We start from the raw sequence: 11,029 nt of genomic DNA, 5'->3' as shown, positions 1-11,029 counted from the left end.
ATGCAAGAGAATAATGTATGTGAATGAAAGAGTATAGTGGAAACGGAAGGAGTTTAATGGAAACGGAAGGCTGGGTGTCTGTACCGCTGTGATTGGCTGAGAAGCACGCGTGGGTCACTTTCAAGTGTCTGACAGCATGGAGGGGGGAGAAGAAACTCGAGTTCTTCAGCAAGCTGTCGGGTTGTTAAGAAATATTTTATCATCTCCTGAAACGGTCACATCGTTGTCCTCGTCACTTGATCGAGATGGGATGGGCTCAACTGCACCCAGTGTTACCCACAGCACGGTGGAAAGTGAGATGAGGGAACTTTTTAGACCAGCTAACACCCGGGTATCTTCAACGAGTCAAGTAGCTACACGGAGTTCGACTGGAGTGGGGCAGTCTTTGCGATATCAGACCCAGAAACACTTTGGCAACTGGAACTGCAGATCAAGGAAAAGGTAAGAACAAAACAGTTTGCCACTTAACTATACAACTGCGAAATACAAAATACGAAATGTGCTTTGCTGATTTAGCAACGCACTTTTTTACCCTTATAAATTTTTAGCCCTAGCTAATTTATTCAGCAGCATCCACATTAAAAACAGTAAAGACCGTGGCATTTATTTCAATATTAGTGGCTGTTTGTACTTGTGACCCGAGTGTAAGTTGATGCTTACTTTAAGATTACTTTATTAAATCTTCTTTATTAATGTGGGAGGTGGTAGCTACATTAGCCTGCTAAATAAAAGGTTGGGTTAATTTTCTTGTTGTTTTTGTTTAGTTTTGTATTTATTTATTTATTTAATTTTTGGGGTAGAATTTTAATCTTGCTAGAAGACATCAATCCAACTCTGTGTTGTGGGTGGATCAATATCTGTACCACTGTAGAGGTAGATAAACATGGATGCCAAGTCATGCCTTCAGTCCAGTTTCTACAGTGTATGAAATAAGAAAAAAAGAAATATGATCGGTGTCCTTTTTGTTCTTTAGTCAAAGTAATAGCAAATGTTTCTTTGTATGCCTCTTTGTAGAGCAGTAAAAAAAAATCCTTATGCATTGTACTATATATATATATATATATATATATATATATATATATATATATATATATATATATATTTTTTTTTTTTTTTTTTTTTTTTTTTTTTTTAATTCAAGCGTCAGTGAATTAAAATGGTCAAACCCCAAAACATTTTCTATTTTACGTACATTTTCCATTTTTTTTCAAAGGCAATTTATAGGCATGCTATTACTTTATGCATTTTTTTCTTTCAAATTATGTTTCTGTTATTTGTGTTTGCTATTATACTCAACTCTTACATGCACAAGCAACTTTAAACATATTCAAGTGGGCTAAATGGCTAGCTGCGATACTGTTTTTTTTTTTAAATATAAACTGTGTAACATTTTATTTTATTTATAAAAGCTTAGCAACAGTTTAACGTGTAAGCTGGTCACTACCAAGTGACATTAGCAACTTTCTTAAGGAACTGATAGTGTCTAAGTATAGGTAAATAAAACAAAAGATACATAAATCTGAATATAGTTTCTGTTTTGTTTCATAGGGCCAAGACACATTATCATGATACTTTCAACAAAGATGTCATCCTTCTTCCACGGCCATCAAGCAGTGTTGTTGTCAAGCATCGCACAAAACAACATTTACATGAACAAGGGCATATATTGAATGGATTTGAATTCCAAAAATCCTGGGACCAGAAAACTGTCTCTGAACAAATAAGGGACGCCTTTGGAGATAAACTTTCTATTGATGTAAGGTAGGTTGTGCTAGCAGTCGAAACCTAATGCGACACAGCTTTTGTCAGTAGTCTTTTCGATATCTAGGCATTTCAAAGCTTTACATAACGATTTAAGTCAGAGAACAGGTAGACATGAATCAGTAAACTAAAATAAAAGAACCAAATCAGTTATCCTTTCTTGAACACTCCATTTTTGGCATACTTTTTTGACATTTGTATAAAGTTTACTTCTGTTACTACTGGTTTAAGTCTGATTCAAAGAGGAAAACAAGATTAGCTCTAAAAAAGTTATTGGAACATTTTTGCTGTTTTGGATTTTAAACATTTTACAACTTACTGTAACTGTTTTCCAGCCTGGAGTTTCTGATGGCTTGTGGAAACAGACTGATTGCGCCCAAACTGCGAGCAGGACAGGAGCTGGATGCAAATCTCATACATAAAATTTATAAATCGAAAGCCCTATACATCAGACCATCAAAACCAATTTTGGTACGTTGTTTGACTTTTGAATGAATCTACATAGCACTGTACAGTAATAATATGAAGACCAGAAATTGGTGCATAAACAACCTTTGAACTTTCTCATCCCTGTTCTTTTTAAACTTGCCTTTCACCTTTTGTAGTTGGATAGAATAGTACCAAGTTAATGTTCCTTTTTTAAAATGTTAATCCTAAGCTCTGGTATTGACTAAATTTACAGCTGCTCTGTTGGACTGTTTGTGAATTATAGAACGTAAGACTACTGCTGTTCAGGAGATGTGTTACAATTTTGTCTGCCTAGTATGTAAAAGTAATTGTGAGAAAGATCTATTAACTCTTGAAATTTCTCACCCTATGGTAGCTGGGATAGGCTCCAACCACCCCACCTCTGATAAGAATAAGCAGAAGAGGTTGGATATATGGTATTTAATGTTCAAATTCAATATATGTGAATTATTATAATTATTATTTTATTTCTAAGGATGATATTACAAGCTACAGCAGTGAGGAAAACTGTGAAGAAAACCCTGTTTCATCAAGGCAGCTGCGCTCATCATCTTCAGACAGTTTTGCCAGTTCAACAGCTGCCTTCCAACCAATCTCTGCTCCGACGCAATCTCCTGCCTCATCAGTTTGTAATGGAACATTATTAACGGAAACTCCTGCCTTGACCCATGAAAGTAGTATCTCACACAAGTACAGCAGCGCTTCAACAAACATTTCCTTCAGCCAGTTACCAGTGTCTTCATTGGAAATCTACCCTTCCACTAGTCAGCCTTCTACCTCATCATCTGCATCTTTAAGTGATCCAGTTCTGGTCCTGACGTGCCGAAATACCTCAAGCTCACCCTACCAGACCAGGAATCCAGAGAATCATTGTTCAGCATTACCCTCTACATCAACACACAGTCAATCTGTAAACTACGATAACTACCTTTCAATCATGACTCCACTATCTGACATGTCTTCTGATGATGAGGAACTTAACCAGGCTATACTAGCAAGCCTGCAGAGCGAAAGGTTAGTTTCAAATACAAATGTTTTACAGTAGCCAATTAAACACACCATATTTGTTGCAATCCAATACTGTAACCAGTGTTGTGAAGGAGTGTAATCCATCCTCAGATATTTATATGCATATATGATATTTATATTTGCTGTTAACAAAACAGTTTTTTGAATAATGTCTACAGAGTCAAATGATAATGCTGTAATGCTGGCAAATTTTATTTTATTTGAAATAGGCAGCGAATTTTTAACAGCCTATCTGACAATGAAATGAAATTTACTTATTGTGCATTGAAACTATTTTTCTTTGCTCTAGTGCTTTCTAGTTCTCCAAAACATATAAACAATATAAAAAGCCACTGAGCAATATACTCCTTTGTACATTTTGCTTATGATTATGATAATTTCCTTTAGGGATTAATAAAGTATGCTGATTCTGATTTTGACAAAACTTTGTATGTCCTTGTAGCCCTTGTATGTGAATGTTTTTACTGATGTTCTTTTCAATATTTTTTCTTTTTTTTTATTTTCTTTTTTTTAATCCTACAGGACTTCAAGTTGTTTGGTATCAGCAAAAGATATTTTGGAGGAACTTTCTGCAAAAGTAAACCAACAGAAGAAATGCAAGTTCAACATTAATAGATCAACAGTCCTGGATGGAGCAATTAGAGGTTTTAAACAAGCGACATATGATCCATGCCACACAATTTCTGTCAGGTTTTCTGACGATATGGGAGTACCTGAAGAGGCTGTTGACGTGGGTGGACCAAGAAGAGAATTTCTAAGACTTCTGATCGAAGCTTTACCCCTGTCTCCAATGTTTGAGGGTGAAGAAGGCAAAATGAACTTGGCGCTTGATAGTGCTGGTATGTATTGATTTTAGGCTGATATCCCTGGAGTAATGCAATAAAAAAATCATTTTTATGAAGTTCGTGTCAAGCGCTTTCATGCATCTATTGACATGTAATGTTTTTCATTATTTCTAGCCATGAGGGAGGACAGGTACTTCATTGCAGGCAGAGCCATTGCAGTAAGCCTTGTACATGGTGGTCCACCAGCAGGTTTTCTGTCCCCAACACTCTTCTCTTGCCTTGTTGATGGCCCAGATTTGGCTAAACCAGTTTTAGAGGATGTTGCCGATAGTGACCTGCGTGAAAAAATTAAAAGGGTAAAACTGATTTGTCAGTTGTTGGATAATGTTTTAGTATTGTGTGTGTCGCGCTGGCCTAGTAGGTGTGGCTGTTATTCCTCTCTTCCTCCTCCTGCCCACTACCTGTTCGGTGCTGCTGCGTGCGCAAGGCCACTGATTAGACCTTGGGTGCAATCAACAACTAAGCACGGCCTGGTGTGCGCCGCCCTGCCAGGTGAGCCACATTAGAGCAATCAAGGGTGGGCGTGCCTAGTAGACCTTAAAATGCATGCAGCAGTCATTTGACCCGTGAGCAACATACTGAGAGGATGGCAAACAAAGCACTTTTCCACTGTGAGGAAGACTTTGAACAAGACGGGCTATCGGTAAGCTCTTGAGCTCACATTTGCTGCACATATATTTGGAACTATGGAAGCTCAGTTGTGCAAATGTTTTACGCTTAGGGAAATAGTTGCTGCATTTAAGTTTAAAAAATTATATTGACAAAAATGAATGTTTAAGTTTGAATAAATTGTTTGTTCAGTTAGTGTTCCCACATATTTATGTTAATTAATATTAAAAATAGTTACCCCCCAAATCCTTGGGTGGATCGTAAAACTAGTGAATAAATGTTTGGTTTTGATTTAAAGAAAATAATTCTTTGTAAAGAAAATCCTTAAAGTCTATTAAAATGTTTGAACTTTAAAATGTATACTTTAAAATACAATTGTTTATAAAAAAAAAAGTGTTAATGCAAAGAAGACACATTTTGTATATTTAAGAACCACAGTTAAATTAACACAGTTAACCACATGGTAAATGGCTTTACTGAAGTGTATTTTGTTATTTCATCTGTCTTCTGTGTAATGCATGTAATTTATCTGAATGGTTAATGGAATGTTCTTTATTTTTGTGTTGAAAGGTTTTTTTACCTGCTGCTACCTACCTACCTACCAGCTATCAAACTAGCTGGTCACAATAAAGTTGAGTGAAATTCAAAGTCTGGTCTTTCAAGTGTGGGCACCTCACAGTCAAAGGAACACTTGACAGTGTGCATTTCGTTCTACTCCATGTATTAATTGGGGCCCATTAATTTTTTATTTTTTTTATTTGAAGGTTAAAGAGTGTAAATCCTTTGAAGATCTGATAGTAGCAACTGAGCCACTTCAGGAATACTTAGCCAATGCTGGCTGCCTGAGGCCGCTACGGAGGCTGGAAGACAAGGATCTGCTTATACATGACATTATCATGTTCCAAGTAATACACAGAGTCCGTGGTCCATTTGAAAGGTATGTATGTATTTATTTATTGTTGTCCAATAAGTAACTCAAACCCATGCTGATTGCCTTGTATTCTGGGAATTTTGTGTGACATTTCTTTATGTGTAGGTACACCATGCCTCCAAAGGTGACAGCATCACATGAAAAATGCAGATTTGGGATATACACTTTTGATGATGTGAATAATCTGAAGTAAAAATTATTGTGTATATATAAATTCATGTTTTAGATTATACTTCATGGATCCATTCATTTTTGATGTGATTTTAAAGGTAATTCTGATTATCATTTAGATTTCAGGATGGACTACGGACACTTGAGGTGCTGGACAAAATCCAAGATCACCCAGAGTTTTCGCACCCTTCTATGCTGGTCACCTTCAGTGCTTACAGCTGACCTTCTTGACAGCCTCTTTACCATCCGCCTTTCTCCAGCTGGGAGCAATAAAAGGCATGCTGAAGCAGTTGTCATTAGTTTCTGGAGAGACTACCTAACAGATGCAGAAGGTAAATTTAGCGTTTTAAGCATTGTGTTCAATTTATAATGCAGTGCATCTTTTCATTGAATCAGTTAAAAGTAGAAATGCTTGCTGTGTTTTTGTCTTTAATGCCATTTTTGACAGTATTGCTTTTCCTTTAGATCAAGACGGAACACAGAAGCTGGGGACAATTCTTGCCTTCGCCACTGGAGCCAACACTGTTCCACCAATTGGCTTCTCTCCACAACCGTCCGGTTCTGAAATTCTGTGGCAGCTCTTTGAATACGTGCTATCTCTATCTCTATCTCTAATACACCATGCTCCTCCATAAAATTGAAAAGATTAACAAAATGATATGAGACCACTCGATTTAATTCTGCCCATAATCGCTCAATTCTTTGATTATGCACAGACCTGCCAGTGATAACACTATGCCTGTTCAGTCCTTGCCTGTAAAGCATGAAACGGGCAACACCAGTGTTTTCTAGTCCATGATCACATCTCACGCTGGATGGCATTCCAAAGTTCTGAACACCAACCATGAACAGTGACAAAACACTTGATGCCCTGTTGTTATCTAAACACGCAAGGTAGATGATGGTTCTACTGAAACCATCCACACAGCCATGGAACACCATCCTCCATCTCACAAGTTTGTGGTTTCCATCTATATGCCTATAGAAAAATGAAATCAGTATAAGTTATGTATGGGGAAACTATGACATGGTCAAGGATATGCACACGTTTGAGTAAATAAAACAATGAGTTATTTTGCTTTAGATAATCCATTTCGCTATAGACTTAGAATCAGGACTGTTTTCCTGTTAGAATTTTCTCACCATAACTGATTGGGGAAAGGAACACTGTACAGTCGTCGACGTATTGCATTGCGTCTTCTGAGGGAACGTCCAAAGGGGTCAATTTCTTGTAGACTTTGTCTTACACGCCACCTTTGGATTCGTAACCCACGTGATCTCAAGCTGCCATGCACATATCGTTCACCTGCATTTGTGGTATACTGAAGGATTTCCCGAACAACCCTGTTCAGGTTTTCATCGGATAATGTTGCATAAGTCAGTGGCTCAATGCCAAGGTCCTCTCTGTGCCTGTACAGAGTACGAGAGCTAACCCCTAAGCATGTTGCAATGCTTTGCCAGTTCATTCCAAGAGATACTAAATGAGATATTTGCTCTCTTAAAATGCTGTATCGCGGTCGACCTTGAGAGCAAGTCATGAGAGGTGGAGGTAGCAAGACAAGTCTGTTCTCAGATGTAGTTCCTTGTCTGGTTTCATAAGCAGTCAGTAAAAAAATTAGCCATTTAAGGACTGTAATGTATTCACTGCTTCTCTATTTCTTGCATCGTCAACAAATCTTGAGATGGACAAAATTCCAGATAAGGTTTGAATGTGATCACCAAGTTCTCTATGGAGCCTCTGACGAACAAAAGAATCTGTAGCTTCTCTTTGAATTTGTTCCAAACATTCTAATACATTATTTAAAAAAGTTCTAATTTCATTTTCATTACTACTTACTCGACAAATTAACTGCAATACTAGCAAAGAAAGCAGGACAACTTTGAACAGCTTCATTGCTTGGTTCTTCTGGTTTAGGTCTGGGTATGTCAAGTAAGTTCTCCAAGTGTATTACATTTCCTGGTTTAAGAATAACTTCCTGCTTAAAGGATTAACTTCCTGTGTTAGGAAATGCAGATGTGAATGTCAGAGTGTATGTATGCAAGGGTAAAGGATAAACACTGGGATTGTATGCGTATAGGAGTACAAATATATATGTGTTGAAAGGTAAAGGGTATGTATATATATGTATGACTAGAAAGGGCTGCACCTGCAAGGAGAATAAATATATGTCAACATAAAAATATGTAGCATTAAGAAAAATAGAATACATGTGTGTGAAAGGAAGATTAATGGATTTATGTGAGAGTGAATATACATGGATATGAATTAAGAATAAAGGTGTGCGAGATGACAATATATGTATGTGAGAGTGAAAATATATGTATGTATGTGAGAGTGACAATACATGTGCATGAAAGAAGAATATATGTATGTGAGAGTCAAAGTATGAATTTTGGCTTGTACGGCCCCTCATACTTAAGCCAAGCCTACTCATATTAGTAAATATGCACACACATAATCAGACTCAGGGAGCATCTCACCACGCATTTTTTCTCTCTCTCCTTCTCTTTACAGTGGGGCAAAAAAGTATTTAGTCAGCCACCGATTGTGCAAGTTCCATCCATCCATTCGCTTCCGCTTATCCTTTTCAGGGTCGCGGGGGGCGCTGGAGCCTATCTCAGCTGTCATTGGGCGAGAGGCAGGGTACACCCTGGACAGGTCGCCAGTCTGTCGCAGGGCCAACACACAGAGGGACAGACAACCATTCACACTCACATTCACTCGCACACTCACACCTTACGGAAAAGTATTGTAGACCTGCACCAGACTGGGAAGAGTGAATCTACAATAGATTAGATTAGATAGAACTTTATTAATCCCTCGGGTGGGTTCCTCTGGGAAATTCGATGGCAATAGGCAAGCAGCTTGGTGTGAAAAAATCAACTGTGGGAGCAATCATCAGAAAATGGAAGACATACAAGACCACTGATAATCTCCCTCGATCTGGGGCTCCACGCAAGATCTCATCCCGTGGGGTCAAAATGATCATGAGAACGGTGAGCAAAGATCCCAGAACCACACGGGGGGACCTGGTGAATGACCTGCAGAGAGCTGGGACCAAAGTAACAAAGGTCACCATCAGTAACACACTACAACGGCAGGGAATCAAATCCCGCAGTGCCAGACGTGTTCCGCTGCTGAAGCCAGTGCATGTCCAGGCCCGTCTGAAGTTTGCCAGAGAGCACATGGATGATACAGCAGAGGATTGGGAGAATGTCATGTGGTCAGATGAAACCAAAGTAGAACTTTTTGGTATAAACTCAACTCGTCGTGTTTGGAGGAAGAAGAATACTGAGTTGCATCCCAAGAACACCATACCTACTGTGAAGCATGGGGGTGGAAACATCATGCTATGGGGCTGTTTTTCTGCCAAGGGGACAGGACGACTGATCCGTGTTAAGGACAGAATGAATGGGGCCATGTATCGTGAGATTTTGAGCCAAAACCTCCTTCCATCAGTGAGAACTTTGAAGATGAAACGAGGCTGGGTCTTCCAACATGACAATGATCCAAAACACACCGCCCGGACAACAAAGGAGTGGCTCCGTAAGAAGCATTTGAAAGTCCTGGAGTGGCCTAGCCAGTCTCCAGACCTCAACCCCATAGAAAATCTGTGGCGGGAGTTGAAAGTCCGTGTTGCTCGGCGACAGCCCCAAAACATCACTGCTCTCGAGAAGATCTGCATGGAGGAATGGGCCAAAATACCAGCTACTGTGTGTGCAAACCTGGTAAAGACCTATAGTAAACGTTTGACCTCTGTTATTGCCAACAAAGGTTATGTTACAAAGTATTGAGTTGTATTTTTGTTATTGACCAAATACTTATTTGCCACCCTGATTTACTAATAAATTCTTTACAAATCCTACCATGTGGATTCATGGATTTTTTTTTTCACATTCTGTCTCTCACAGTTGAAGTGTACCTCTGGTGCAAATTACTGACCTCTGTCATCATTTTAGGTGGGGGAACTTGCACAATCGGTGGCTGACTAAATACTTTTTTGCCCCACTGTAAATGGAGAAAGGGTGGGTGGTTTCTCTGCACAGTTGGATAAATGGTAAATGGTCTGTATTTATATAACGCTTTACTAGTCCCTAAGGACCCCACGGCGCTTTACATATCCAGTCATCCACCCAGTCACGCACACATTCACACACTGGATGTTGTATACTATTCAAAACCGGGTATCAAAATTACACTGAAGCCTATTGGTTGAGTTTTGGTAGCATCCTGGGTATCAGTAACTAGTCATCATTAGTAGTAGGTTTGAATCTCACCTCTACCTATCCAGTGTAACGTATTTTTGTTTCATTGGATGCTTCAAATTGCAGTGGGTCATATGTGTTGACTTTCACATCTTAACATCAGGGCTCCATTTTTATATCTCATCTATAGCACCTATGTGAGCCTGTCTCAGAGTACCTGAAATCGCAAAACAGCGACAGCAAGAGAGAAAGACACAAAAGGGAAAAAATCAAGCTGCTACTATCTTCAACTATGTCATGGTTATTAATAGACAGAGACTTTCACCAGCTGAAAAACTGCATGAAAACTTACTAGAAAATAATCTAGTCAGATTCTGATATTCCTGTTTTTGTTTTGATTTTTAAAGAATGAAATGAATGAAAGAAATGTGCAAACACACATCCTGTAAGTGTCTATAAGAGGAGAAGCTAAAGGCTTCTACAGAAACTGGAAGAAGAAAACATTCCGTTTGTATTTCCCTTAAACTTTCAAACTCAGTCACTTTTTGTCTCCGTGGACACACACAGCGTGTTAACGTCAAAGCTAGTCAGAAAGATTGAGACAATGAGGGAATGTTTTTAAACTAAATTCTTTTCACCCAGCAACTCTCCTGGTCTCTCTCACCCTTCTTATATTCTATCTCTTTGCAAAGTTCAATATTTCCCCCCATTATGTCCTTCCACCATCACACGGATTAATGTGGTTCACGGGTGTATATTTGTAGCTATCACTAAGGTGTCAGCTTTCTGTCTGAAGGTTTAGTCATTCCAATGAGCAACAACTGAAAAGCCCTTTTTGGACATGAATTCCCAGCCTTCATGTGCACTTTGATGTGCATCCCGCTTGTTTTCAGAGTCTGTGTGTGGTTTTCACTATTCTTCCAAGTTCATTTGTATGTGTATGTGAGTTTCTAGTGTATTCATGTGTGTGTGTGTGTGTGTGTGTGTGTGTGTGTGTGTGTGTGTGTGT

At 38.7% G+C, this 11,029-nt stretch overlaps 1 pseudogene; it reads left to right on the top strand.

Moving 5' to 3' along the window:
- Positions 1 to 250: 250 nt before the first annotated feature.
- LOC146682279 (uncharacterized) lies at positions 251 to 6,449 on the top strand (annotated as a pseudogene).
- The last annotated feature ends 4,580 nt before the right edge of the window (positions 6,450 to 11,029 follow it).

This window comes from Copadichromis virginalis, linkage group LG23 (assembly GCF_057382275.1).
Source record: "Copadichromis virginalis isolate Kocher_CV1m ecotype Utaka linkage group LG23, C_Virginalis_male_GT1.1, whole genome shotgun sequence".
Lineage (NCBI taxonomy): Eukaryota > Metazoa > Chordata > Actinopteri > Cichliformes > Cichlidae > Copadichromis > Copadichromis virginalis.
This window is presented reverse-complemented; position numbering and strand designations above follow the sequence as displayed.